The sequence below is a fragment of the Heteronotia binoei genome, chromosome 19, assembly GCF_032191835.1.
Source record: "Heteronotia binoei isolate CCM8104 ecotype False Entrance Well chromosome 19, APGP_CSIRO_Hbin_v1, whole genome shotgun sequence".
NCBI lineage: Eukaryota > Metazoa > Chordata > Lepidosauria > Squamata > Gekkonidae > Heteronotia > Heteronotia binoei.
The window spans coordinates 26,801,613-26,815,977 of record NC_083241.1 but is presented as its reverse complement, the minus strand read 5'-3'; positions in this window follow the sequence as shown (position 1 = coordinate 26,815,977).

Genomic DNA, 14,365 nt, shown 5'->3' with positions numbered 1-14,365 from the left:
GTGGTAAAGCTGCAGTATTGCAGTCGAAGCCCTCTGCTCATGACCTGAGTTCAATCCCAGCGAAAGCTGGTTCAGGTAGTTGACTCCAGGTCGACTCAGCCTTCCATCCTTCTGAGGTCGGTCAAAGGAGTCTCCAGCTTGCTGGGGTGGGGGGAAGTGTCGATGACTGGGGAAGGGAATGGCAAACCACCCCGTGAAAAGTCTGCCGTGAAGACGCTGTGAAAGCAACGTCACCCCAGAAACGACTGGTGCTTGCACAGGGGACTGCCTTTACCTTTATAATAAGAATAGAAAACAGCAGACTCCATCCTGCAATTTATACAGTAGAACAGAGCAAGAATCCAGGAGCACCTCAAAGATGAACAAAATTTGTGGCAGGGGAGGAGCTTTCGTGAGTCACTCTGTTCTAGTGCTACAGACAGACTAACATGGCTACCCATCTTGTAGTATATACAGTGCAATATAGATTACAACCAGTGTTCCTTCTAAACTGTGTGCATGAGCTGCCTCTCATTAGCCAGGGAAGCCCCGCTCGGCAGCAGTCTGGAGCCGCACAGGGTCTTGCACTGCCCGTTGCCCGTATGAAGATGACAGCCATCAGAGACGCAGAGCAGCCCACAATCTCCTATATCTTCTTCCCCCACAACAGACACCCTGTGAGGCGGGCGGGGCTGAGAGAATTCTCGCAGAAACTGCCCTTTCAAGGACAACTCCTATGAGAGCCCTGGCTGACCCAAGGCCATTCCAGCAGCTGCAAGTGGAGGAGTGGGGGAATCAATCCCGGTTCTCTCAGATAAGAGTCTGCACCCTTAATCACTACACCAAATTGGGTCTCCTGCCCAAAATGAGGCCTCCTGCTCAGGATGGGGGCTGCTCCACTCAGTGTGTGTGTGGGGGGGTGGAATTAGAGGGAACATTAACCAATGCAAGTGAACAAATATATATATATATATATATATCACACACCTGGGCAAAAAAGGTAGAACAGTCTGTCCTCTGTGCTTGTTTGATTGTCACTGCAATCCTAAGCAGGATCACACCTCTTTACTTCATTTATTGCACTTAGGATTGCACCGTGGCTGATTCTAGTGGGATACCGTCTCCTTCCTTCCCGATGCTGGCTTTCTCACTTGGCCCAACGCCAGGGTTGTCATTTTGCTTCCGATTGGTTGGCCAAACCAATTTGTTTCTTTTATTTGAACACTTTCAGCTGACTTTCCTCCACTCAGGAAGGCTCAAAGTGACTTCCAAGATCTGAAATATTACAACAGAAAGCTGTCAAATGCCACAAACGTTTCAACCCAGGTTCCTTAACAACTAAGCTATATGCTTTCATCAGCAGACTAACCTTCAAGATGGGAGAGGGGCAGAACAAGAACGAACCGCAAAAACGAACCGCCATGGGAAAAAATGTGGCTTGTTTTTTGGTTCGTGAACCATACAACCAAAGGAACCAGTTCAAAACGAACCGCGAACCAGCCCAGTTTGTGCTCGAACCAGTGTTCCCTCTAAGCTGAGTTAATGTGTGCTAGCTCACAATTTTTTAGCCTCCAGCTCACACATTTTTTGTCTCAGCTCAGGAAAAATGGCCCCAGAGCAAACTAATTTATGCAGCAGCTCACAACTTTAATGCCAGTAGCTCACAAAGTAAAATTTTTGCTCACAAGACTCCACAGCTTAGAGGGAACATTGGCTCAAACTGCAGTTCATTTCTCAGTTCATGCCCATCCCATGTCTTAACCCAAAGACACTTTTCAACCCTGGCCCGAGGCGATCTTCAGTCTTCTCCAGTTGCCAGTGCTGCCTCCAAGACTGTACAGCAGGGGTGGCCTATGGTAGCTCTCCAGATGTTTTTGCCAATGGCTGGGGCTGATGGGATTTGTAGGCAAAAAAACATCTGGAGAGGTACTGTTGGTCACCCCTGCTGTACGGCATCCATCGCTGGGGAGCCTCAGTGAAGTTCTCAACCATGAACAGCTGCCTGCTTTTTCCATACGGTGGGGGAGGCTAAGATGAAAATGGCTTCCTGCCGCTTCAAGGGTGATTTTGCTCAGCGCAGAGAGGACAGAACAGGTCTGGTGTGGCTCAGCCAGCATCTTGCAGCTGGGTTGGCTTCATTTCTGTCCAAATCATGTGGGGTTTTTTTATTTTTAATCTGAAGCAGTTGGTCCATCCTTAATTATGAATGATGCAATTTCCCAAGTTTTAATGTGCACATTTCCCAGCTGCGTGTGGGTTTTGCGTTATGGCACACAGCATTTTGTGCAGGGATTTTTGCCCAGTGTATGAGAAATTTCTCAGATGAACCAGAAGGTGGCCCGCGTTGCTGGTGCAGCAAGAAAAAAGAATGCAATTTCAAGTAACAACATGGAGTGCACAGGAAAGAACAAAACCCCTAGTCTTGGGTACTTCTTTCTAGCTCTGCTTTTTATTTTCCTTGAGAGCTAGTTTGGAGTAGTGGTTAAGTGTGCAGACTCTTTTCTGGGAGAACCGGGTTTGATTCCCCACTCCTCCACTTGCAGCTGCTGCTGTGATCTTGAGTCAGTCACAAGTTCTCGCAGAGCTGTTCCTCTCAAGAGCAGTTTCTTTCTCAGCCCTACCTGCCTCCAGGCCTGTAGCCAGAAAATGTTAGGTGGGGGGGGGGGCAAAATGACATCTGTCTTCGAGGACTACAAGCAGGACATTATGGTGCTAACTGCCTACATCACGAACCACATTGGGAAGGTGCTCACGTTGTATGTGTGTGGGGGGGGTAACTTACAAAAGAAATAGCAGCGCTCATCTCCTTCTCAAGTAATGCTGCACTTGCTCAGAACAGCAGTGAGTGGCGGTGGGCAAAGGGGCAGATTGGAGGCCCTCCAATGGAGGGGCCATACAAATGGAAGGGGGGTTGAATGGAGTGTCCTGTACCCCCCAGGGCCCGCTGTAGCTATGGGCCTCCCTTCCTCACAGTGTTCCCTCTAAGCTGAGTTAGTGTGAGCTAGCTCGCAGATTTTTAACCTCCAGCTCATACATTTTTGTCTTAGCTCAGGAAGGATGACCCCAGAGCACAATAATTTATGCAGGAGCTCACAACTTTATTGCCAGTAGCTCAGGGGTGGCCAAGGGTAGCTCTCCAGATGTTTTTTGCCTACAACTCCCATCAGCCCCAGCCAGCATGGCCAATGGCTGGGGCTGATGGGAGTTGTAGGCAAAAAAAACATCTGGAGAGCTACTGTTGGCCACCGCTGCAGTAGCACACAAAGTAGAATTTTTTCTTACAAGACTCTGCAGCTTAGAGGGAACAGGGTGTCTGTTGTAGGAAAGGGAAGGGAAAGGAGATTGTAAGCCATTCTGAGACTCCTTTGGGTAGTGAAGGGCGGGGTATAAATCCAATCTCCACCTCCTCCTCCTCCTCTGCCTGCAACTGGCTGAGATTTCTCCCAGAGCAGGGATCTACCCAGTAACTGGAGCCCAGGGTAGGCAACTCCCATTTGGAAAATACTAGATTTGGGGGTGGAGCCTGGGGAGGGTGTGGTTTGCAGAGGGGATCGTGCCACAGAGTCTGCCCTCCAAAGCAGCCATTTTCTCCAGGGAACCTGATCTCTGTCATCTGGAGATTATCTGTGATCCCAGGAGATCTCCACCCCCCTCCCGCGCGCACACACACACACACACTTGGAGGTTGGCAACTTTACTGGAGCCAGAGGGCTGCTCTAAGGTTGTGGTCTGGGATTTGCTTGCAGTTTTAACAGGGCCCCTGGAAACTGGTTGACCAAGCAGAGCTTTGATAGCAACCTAGGGCTTAAAGATCCAGAAAGGGAGATAGCAAAGCCTCACCTGTTCCTGGGCTTTGGCCTGCTAGGTCTTGACTGGTCCTGATCCTGTAAAGAATTACATACAATAGAGCTGAGATTAGAAGTACTGATGAAGCATTTGCTTGGCATGTAGAAGATCCCAGGTTCAATCCTGGGTATCTGCAGTTAAAAGATCTGGTAGTAGCTGAGGCAACAGACCTCAGCCTGAGATCCCGGAGAGCCACTGCCACTCTGACTAAACAAGACTGACTTAGAGGGGCCAGTGCCTGATTCAGTAGAAGACAGTTTCATGTGTTAATGTGCAGGGCCAGCCTAGACTGTCTGGGACCCTAGGCAAGGCTAACGTCTAGTGCCCCCCCCCCATTCACTGATAATGTGACTGAGTGCTCTAGGCAATTGCCTAGTTTGCCTAGTGGCAAGGCCGGCCCTAATAATGTGTACAGGGCAGAAGCCTGGCATGTCTTGGCTGTTGAGAGCCAGTTTGGTGTAGTGGTTAAGTGTGCGGACTCTTATCTGGGAGAACCGGGTTTGATTCCCCACTCCTCCACTTGCAGCTGCTGGAATGGCCTTGGATCAGCCATAGCTCTCGCAGGAGTTGTCCTTGAAAGGGCAGCTGCTGTGAGAGCCCTCTCAGCCCCACCCATCTCACAGGGTGTCTGTTGTGGGGGAGGAAGGAAAAGAAGATTGTAAGCCACTTTGAGTCTCTGATTCAGAAAGAAGAGTGAGGTATAAATCTGCAGTCTTCTCCTCCTTCTTCTTTGTACTTGAGCAGGGGTGTTGAACTCATTTGTTATGAGGGCTGGATCTGACATAAATGAGACCTTGTCAGGCTGGGCCATGTGTGTCAAAAAATGTAATGCCAGGTAGCAGAGATATAAACTTTATAAGGGACACAGAAAAAGCACAATTAAAGATTTTAAAAAGCTTAAAATAAAGCGTGCTTAAAACATTCACACTCAGTCTTAAAGATCTCTCCTGTGTGATCCAGGGAACTGGGCAAAGGAAGCTCTGTCTCTTTCCTTCCTTCCCCAGGGGACCAGGAGAGGGGGAAGCCTCAGCCAGAAGAAGGAAGTGAGACTTGGCAAAGCCAGCTATTCCTCCCCCCTTCTTCCACAAGGGAGGAGCCTCAACCAATGGAGAAAATAGAGGATTTGCTCTGTAGCTCCTGTGTGATTGAGCAAGCCTGGCAAAGCAAGCTGTGGTGCAGAAGGAAGCAAGAGAAAGGGAGAAGGAAGCAGATGACAGTCAGTTGCTCAGGGGCCTGATAGGAGCCCTCCGGGGGCCTGATTCAGCCCCTGGGCTGCATGTTTGACACTCCTTAACTAGAGCATTGTACTGGCAGGATGTTGATGCTTCTGGGTCATGCCAGACAAAGATTGCTGCCTCCTCATTTGGCTGGTCTGCTTCCACCCACCAATCAGATGAATGTCACTAAACATTGGCAACAATTGCCTTGAGTTGACCCACCATGAATGGGCACTGAATTTAGCTTCCGGAGGTACGTCTAGATGTGGGGCATCACTTGACCCCCAATCTCCCTCCAAGGCAACCCTTAGCTCCTCCTCTTCCTCCTCTGGGGACTCTGTTCCCAAGTCAGCATGTGGCCCTGGAGGGGTCCCGACATTTTTGAGGGAGATAAACTTTTCATAAAGTTCTTTTGTCATATTCGCAAGCTTGAATTGATTGGACTTGTAGATTAGCAACTGAAAGTTTAGCTGATTAATCAGCAAGGGACGGTTTTAATCAACACGGCTGAACTTCATTGCAGCGGTGTTCATTTTTTGGAAGAGGGTAATCTTGGTTCCCAGATTGTATTGTGATATAAAGCAGAAACTGTTTTAAGTTCACCAAGTCTTCTAACAATGTGCATTAGATCATTTTTATAAAACTGGAGGATGTTTCCCTTCAATATTTCTGTATTGTATATTTTGGCAATATGCAAATTTATTTAAATACCATTCTTTCATCAGCTAAAAGGCAAATGACTAATCAGTGAAAAATTCTGGCATCTGTTGATAAACATAATTAGTTTATTTCTTTTAGCCATGGGACATGACAAGAAAGAAAGAACAAATCAAGAGTCATAGGGAGGCAAAATTCAGATGTCTCCTGATTTTGCACTGATTAAAAATTCACCAAAATGTTCCTGCATTTCAAATGCTGCTTTTGAAACCCAGGGCCCTTCATTCCTGAACAGAGGTCTGGTGTGCTGTGGAGAACTCTTCTTCCAGATTTGCCTTTCAATCATTCCTCAACAAGAAATCTTACCTCAGCCGCAAATTGCTTCATCTTCTTTTTTGTGCATTTAAAAAAAAAAAGCTGTGCCAAATGAGATTCTTTAAACCTAAGGGGAGAAAACAGCTAGACAAGGCGTCTTCAAATGTTCCTTTTCAACATCCATTCTGCCCCCCCTCCTGAGCTTAAAAATAATATTGAAGTTCTGAATCCGGAAGATGTCACCAATTTTCTCATTCTTTTAAAAAAATAGAAAACATCCTAAGTGACGAAGCATCCTGTCATTAGCCTTGATTTTAATGCGGTGTGATCCCAAACGACACAGATTGAAAGGTGTCATCTTCGCAGTTTCATCAAGGTTACGATACTGTGAGCGGGCATAATTTTGAGGCCATGTACTGAGGGCACGCTAGAAAGGATGTATGTACGGAATTAGGATTCGAGCTGGGAATTCAGATCAAGGCAATGAGACAAGTAGGGCCAGGTGCCCAGAAGGTCTTTGCAAATGCCAGCCTGAGGAAAAGGTCCTGCTGTGCGGCTTTTGCCTGAGAGGGGCCAGTCAGGCTGATGGGAGGGACTTGATTCTTTCCCCCTTTCCTTCTGCATGGTGACTCCTGTTCATTTAGCTTATGGAGATATTATTCCCCCAATTGCCCCCACAGTGGGGACTCAAAGTGGCCTACCATGTGTTCTCCCCTCCTTTTTATCGCCACAACAACCAGTCTGAGAAGTAAATGAGATGGAGAGAGAGAGACTTACCCAAGGTACCCTAGTGAATTTCCATGGCAGCATAGAAGAAGAAGAAGAAAAAGAAGATAATATTGGATTTATATCCCGCCCTTCACTCTGAAAGAGTCTCAGAGCAGTCACAATCTCCTTTACCTCCCTACCCCACAACAAAATCCCTGTGAGATGGGTGGGGCTGAGAGGACTCTCACAGCAGCTGCCCTTTGAAGGACAACTCCTACAAGAGCTATGGCTGACCCAAGGCCATTTCAGCAGGTGCATGTGGAGGAGTGGGGCATCAAACCCAGCTCTCCCAGATAAGAGTCCACACACTTAACCACTACATCAAACTGGCTCTCATAGGAATTCAAACATGGGTCTCTCAGATCCTAGTCCAAGAGGCCAGCCAAAACACCACACTGGCACTCAGTCCTAGCCCCCCTGCTCCTCCACTAGTGACATGTGGTAGGAATCTCAGGGTGAAATCCCAACATTTTGTCATCCTTGCAGCTCCAGATAATGGCAAACATATGTCACTTCTGTCAAAATGTGAATTGTCCAGGGCTTTTTTTTGGTAGAAAAAGCCTAGCAGGCACTCATCTGCATATTAGGCCACACCCCCTGACATCACCCGCTCAGTAGGTTACTTTCTGCATATTGACACAGAACAGTACAGTGCCATCAGCGGCATTTCATGGATGTGTGTTCTCACACAACCCAATGAACGACTTTGTTTCACGCCCCTCCTCCAAACACAGCTGGAGAGAGAGAGCCACATGCAGCAGAGTGGGCAATGGCAGAACCAGCTTCTCCTTGGAGGGGGTACTCGTGGGCAGCTCCATGTCTCTTGATGTCTTTGCAAGCCTGTTAGAGAATGGAGGGAGCAGAGAGGATCCAGAGCTGGATTAACAATTAGGCCAAGTAGGCACTGGCCTATGGGCCTCCACACTTTTAGGAGCCCTGGGCCAGCTTTTCCCCACAGTTTCCCCCCTGCTTCCAGCTCTTGGAAGCCTGCACGCACAGTCAGCAACTGAGCCGCTTCTTGCTTTACTTGCCTGGTGCAGCTGCTGCTGCCATTGTCACCAAGTTTGCCTCTCTCTCCCTCTCCCCTGCAGCTTTGTCAAAGGGGCTTTTAAGAAGGTGTCTGCAGGCTGCAGTGGGGGCCATGGGCAGTGGAGAGGATGCTCAGACTCTGAGAATTTGCAAGGGGCCCCTGAGATTTCAATTGCCTAGAAGCCTCCACAGGGTTTAATCCGGCACTGAGAGGATGGAGTGTGTGGTCTGAGAGCACATGGCTGCCTAGTGCCTTCCTTCTGCCAGAGACCCTTTTTTGAACCACAGCTCTGGCCAAGCCTGCTGAAACTGCATTCCTGTGTGTTCCTGCTCAAAAAAAGTCCTGGAATTGTCCCACATAGGAACAGATAAGGCCAGTTTGGGATCTTTTGATGTCCTATGTTGTCCCTGCCATTGGTTTTCATTGGTTTCTTTGGATTGATTTTGGGTTTTTTTATGACCTTTGTACTCTGTTTGATGTAGTGCTTAAGTGCACAGACTCTTATCTGGGAGAACCGGGTTTGATTCTCCGCTCCTCCACTTGCAGTTGCTGGATTGGCCTTGGGTCAGCCATAGCTCTCCCAGAGATGTCCTTGAAAGGGTAGTGTCATGCCCCTGCTGACCCCCCTGAGGTCTCCTCACAGCCAGCACCCCCGGTGTGGCTCTTGGTAGTCAGCTGCAGAGGTCTCAGAACTGGGAAGGGGCTGGGTTACACCACCCAAAGCCTCCTATCCATGGTGGTGTGCTGGGCTCCTCGTCCTCTCTCTCTCTGGGTAGGCAGCCCTTTTCTCACAACCACTGCTTTTTCCTCCTCGACCTCACTGCTTGGCTGCCTTTTATTCCCTCCGCTGGCCCCACCCCCACTCTCCCTTCCCTCCCTGGGCTGACCCCGCCCCTCCTTATAAGCCCCGACATGATCTGCGGTGTCCTAGGGCGTTTCCCTTTTCCTGGTTCTGGGCTGACTTCCTGTGGGGCTACATCTTAGGGAGGGGTTGGGGGGCCTCCTCAGCTTGCTGCTGCCCAGGGCCTGACTCTCTGTGGCATCAGGCAGGTCTCTGCCACATTGGGCAGCCGCGGGACCTGGTGTGGCCGCTGCCTGGCTCTGGGAGCTGCTCCAGGGCGTTGTGGTGAGTCTTGGGTGGTCTTGGCGTCCGGCGTGGAAGGGCCCTTGCTGGCGGGGCTTGGCTGGGTGGATGGCCGTGGGGGTGACGACCCCCCCCCTCGGCCGAGTCCCCCGGCAGGACAGGCAGCTTCTGTGAGAGCTCTCCCAGCCCCACCCACTTCACAAGATGTTTGTTGTGAGGGAGGAAGGTAAAGAAGATTGTGGGCTGCTCTGAGATTTTGGAGTGGAGGGCAAGATACAAATCCAATGTCATTGTCATCTTCGTCTTCTTTGTCTTCTTCATCGTCTTTGTCTTCTTCTGTTTGTGTCCTGCTCTAGATAGTCAAGGCTAGCCTGATCTCACCAGACGTCTGAAGCTAAATAGGGTCAACCATGTTTTCTACTTAGTTGGGAGACCACCAAGGAAGTCTTGTACGGCTGTACTATTCTGTGCTATTCTGCAGTACCGTTCTGCTATACCACTCTATTATGTCATCCTGCTGGACCATCCTGTTGTACTTTACTAAATGTTGTAACTGGTTTTTATTATGATTGTAATTTTACTGTGATTTTATTGCTATTTATGTTGTACTCCGCTCTGAGCCCCCAAATGGGGGAATGGGCGGAATAGAAATAAACTAATAATAATAATAAAAAGTTGTTACCTAGAGGCGGGTAATAGCAAAGAAATCATTTTTGAGTGTCCCTTGCCTTAAAACCAATAGGGTCACCATAAGCAGCTGTGATTTGAAAGCAGAAACATGAAACCCATGTACACGGCACTATTCATATGTCTTTCTTTGCCACGGATGCTAAAATAACATTGGAAGTGCTTTAATCTGAAAAGGGCACAAGGAAAGAGGATCTAGTGCAAAAATAAAAGCTCTCTTGTAAGGCAGAAACATAACCAGGATGGGAATATTTATTCAAATGGAACTCACTGGCTTTCAGAATTGGGCCGAGCACCAGGCATCTGTTCAGCCGGCCGTTATCAAGCCAGTTGATTTTTTGCAATAAACATTTTCAGAGTTAGTGGAGGGACTGATGCTGTTCTCTCTCTAATAACCCAAAACGGAACAATTAAGAGTGAAACTCGACATGACGCTGAACCATCAAAACAAAGGCAACCTCCCAGCAAAATATCCCTCCTCTCCCCTATAATGTGACATTTCTTGACTGTGCATCATTCCTAACCTTCCTCAGGGCTTTTTTTTTGTAAAAGGAACTCCTTTGCTTATTAGGTCACATACCCCTGATGTAGCCAATCTTCCAAGGACAAGGGATAATACAAAGAACTTCTCATCAATTTAAGGTATGGGTAAAGTAGAAGAAGAATTGCAGATTTATACCCTGCCCTTCTCTCTGAATCAGAGACTCAGAGTGGCTTACAATCTCCCATATCTTCTCCCCCCACAACAGACACCCTGTGAGGTGGGTGGGGCTGAGAGGGCTCTCCCAGCAGCTGCCCTTTCAAGGACAACCTCTGCCAGAGCTACGGCTGACCCAAGGCCATTCCAGCAGGTGCAAGTGGAGAAGTGGGGAATCAAACCCAGTTCTCCCAGATAAGAGTCCACGCACTTAACCACTACACCAAACCAACTCTCTTTGTAATACTTACATGTATGTGTAAATACTTGTATGTAAATACTTATCAAAAATCACTATTTTTAATATACATTTCTGGTGTACCTGGGGCTAAGATGATTTCTTATCTGTTCCTTTGAAGACCCACAGGGAAATATGATGATACCTCCTAATGAGGACATCTGGCTCATTGTGGCTGAGCAGGAGTGGAAACAACAATAAGATTGGGGTGGACCGGATGGGAGAAGTCCAAGCAACTGTCTTTTGAGGAACACCAAGTTCCAGGTTGTGACCTGAAAATTCCTCTGACAACCGGTGAATAAATTTGCCATTTGTCTCTAATTCCTCTTCAGTTTCCTGGTGGAAGCATGTGGCGGTTTAGATAATTGAAAAAACTGTATGGGAGTCTATTAAGTCAGAATGATTTTTTTTTTTTTTTGTATCTCCAATGGCATTTTAAAACAATGCCACTTTGTTCCCGGAGAGTCCCGATTTCATTCTAATGCTTTAAATGAGTGTCTTCTGTATTTTTCACAGTCATGATGAGCAGTTTGAAGACGTCCTGGTGAAAGGATATAATTATATGGACAAAATCTCAATTAGTGCTCTTTGGAGTGCAAAGTGTTTCCGGCTAACTTCCCCAGCTCGGGTTGCCAGGTGACCACGGAGAAAAAAACCCCTTCTAGCATAGCCTGTTCTAAGTCTTTAATAGCTGCAGGACCTTTTTTTGTAGCAGGCACCTCTTTGCATATTAGGCCACACACCCCAGTGTTCCCTCTAAGACGAGTTAGCGGGAGTTAGCTCACAGATTTTTAGCCTCCGGCTCACACATTTTTGTCTTAGCTCGGGAAAAATAGCCCCAGAGCACAATAATTTATGCAGTAGCACACAACTTTAATGCCAGTAGCTCACAACTTTAATACCAGTAGCTCACAAAGTAGAATTTTTGCTCACAAGACTCTGCAGCTTAGAGGGAACATTGCGGACCCATGATGTAGCCAATTCTCCAAGAGCTTACAGTAGGCCTTGTAATAAGAGCCCTGTAAGCTCTTGGAGGATTGGCTACATAAGAGGGGTGTGACCTAATATATGAAAGAGTTCCTGCTACAAAAAAAGCCATGACTAGATGCTCGATCTTTGGGAATTATTAGTCTGAAAGTTTTTTCCACAGCTCGAAGATACTGGACACAACTCAGATATCATACTGAACCATCATTTCATTCAACTAATGATGGTTAATGCAACTTTTCATTTGTCCAATAAAAGCAGTATGGTCTGATGCCTTGAGTAGTACAACAAATCATTTATAATCTGCACCAAGGCTTTTATTGTAGGAAAAAGCCCAGCAGGAACTCATTTGCATATCAGGCCACACCCCCTGATATCACCATTGTCTCACACATGGTTTTTGGCAGAAAAAGATCCAGCAGGAACTCATTTGCATATTAGGCCACACCCCTGACATCGCCATTGTCCCACACATGACTTTTTGAAGAAAACACCCAGCAGGAACTCATTTGCATATCAGGCCACACCCCCTGACAGCAAGCCAGCCGCAACTGCATTCCTGTGCATTCCTGCTTAAAAAAAAAAAAAAGCCCTGCTCTCTACTTATTTTCCAAAAAGACCAAAGGAATCAATTTTTTTTTTGTTTGCAACATCTGAGATTATATCAGGATTTTGATCTGAGAATAGGGAGGAGACCACACTGCTTCGATTAGAATTGTAGAAATCCACCAACCCTAGTAGAATAAAACAACATCTTAAGTTAGAATATAAAGGACATCCCAATAAAATATGAGAAAGAGGGTGTATTTTAGCATGGGGGCAAGAGCAAATTCTGTCAGTAGGGAAGATGCAAACAGCAGTCTTTTGTAACCACCACTAATGGACATGAATTCTAGCAAGTAAGGATGGGCATGACCTGAGAAAATGTAGTTTTATTCATGGTCCATGGCATGCCTAATTCATAAAGCATCACAAACTTGTAGTGGCTGAATGAACAGGTTCAATTTGGAATGCTTGAAGGAGTCTCCAACTCGCTTTCCTCTATCTGTCCTCCAAGTTTGGTGAGGATTGGATTTACTGGGTCTGAGTTATGCCTAGATCAAAGACTGGCTGATTGAAAGGCTGTCATTCTAACTCACTGCATCCTAGTACATGGTTGCCATCTTGTTTCATGACTGAGGGTCTGTACCTTTAAGAACTGCACAAAAGGCATATATCCAGTAGGTGACATGGTTCCCATCACTCCATCTGCATACCAGTAATAAGGATTTGGAGTAGCAAACCAGCAGCTTTAAAGGTATGTGTGATTGGCTGCACATTTAAAAAGCTTAGAAGTGCTTTATAAACAGCTCAAGGACTGTGAAAGGTTAATTCTCCACAGAAACAGAAAGCCTTGAGTGACAGGATGCTTCAAGCAATCTGATTGGTTAGCACCGGAGACAGGCTTCTGATCTGGATGCTGAAGAGAACTGAATCTTATTTCAGCCCTAGCTGAGAAGAGTCGAGTACTAACTGTTTCAGAATTCAGCCCTGACTGAGAGCAGTTTAACACAGACAGATGGATTTGGAAAAGTTGGCAAGGACAAATAGGTAGTTAGACAGAGACTCCCATTTGGGCCAAAGAAAGGGGCTAGATCTTCAAGTGAGAGGAGAATTTCCTTACCCAGTCATATGGGGAGTTAGCTCCTTTATCTTCTTTATCTCCTTTATCTTCTGCCCGCACAACAGACACCCTTTGAGGTGGGTGGGGCTGAGAGGGCTCTCACAGCAGCTGCCCTTTCAAGAACAACCTCTGTGATAGCTATGGCTAACCTAAGGCCATTCCAGCAGGTGCAAATGGAGGAGTGGGGAATCAAACCCGGTTCTCCAGATAAGAGTCCACGCACTTATCCACTACACCAAACTGGCTCTCTTGTCATCACACCAACAACGGTGCCTGCTGATGGGGCATTAGCCTGAAACATAAGTCTGTGCATGTAGGGGTTTTACCTCAGAAAATTCAAGCCCTGGTTTCACCTGACCTTTCCCCTCTATGCTATATAGAATATTTTGTTATTTTCAAATTTCAAAATGCCTTGAGTGCCATTTAAGTTGTTTTAAGTTAAAATGGGCTCCTGATCTTTCCCTCAGGTTCCTGGGCTGGACCAACAGCCTACATATTGTACTGTAACAGGGTGGGACAGCCAGACTTCTTCAGCAAAGAAGGAAACACTAAGGTGGCTCAGTCAGTGAAGGGAAAGGTATGCTATTAAATAAATATACAAACTTCTTCAATTATAGTCTACCTTTCTAGTCGATGCTCAAGGCAGATTTCAAAAGTAGACGACAATACAATGGAGACCTCAGTAACGCATACGACAAACAGTGTAATAAAAACTGGACTACTAGAATTAGAACTGAGAAGAACCAAGTATTTCCAAGTATTTCAGTGGTCTCCCTGCTTCCTGTTACAGAGACAGCTAGGAAAGCTCAAGAGAGAGCTTGAGTGTGCTTACATTCCATTTGAAGGCAGAATAGTGCCATAGAATACATCCCAACAGCTCTCTGCGAGTCCCTTCTTTGTAGGCTGTCAGTGTTAGTGTTATGTAGTGTTGTTCTGGGGTCTTGTTGCCTAAGCTTGAGACAGGCACTCCTTGCAAACCAGGATCCTGAAGCCTGGAAGAACTGCCAATCAGGATGCTAGGAATGTTACAACTTGTCACAAAGAGATGCAAATGAAGGATTCTGGTGTAACCCAATCAGGATGCTAGACATGTAACAACTTGTAACAAAGAGATGCAAATGAAGGATTCTGGAGTGAGCTAATAGAAATAACTGTTGCCTGCTAGGGGGGCGTTGTTAACCATGACCAGAGTGTATA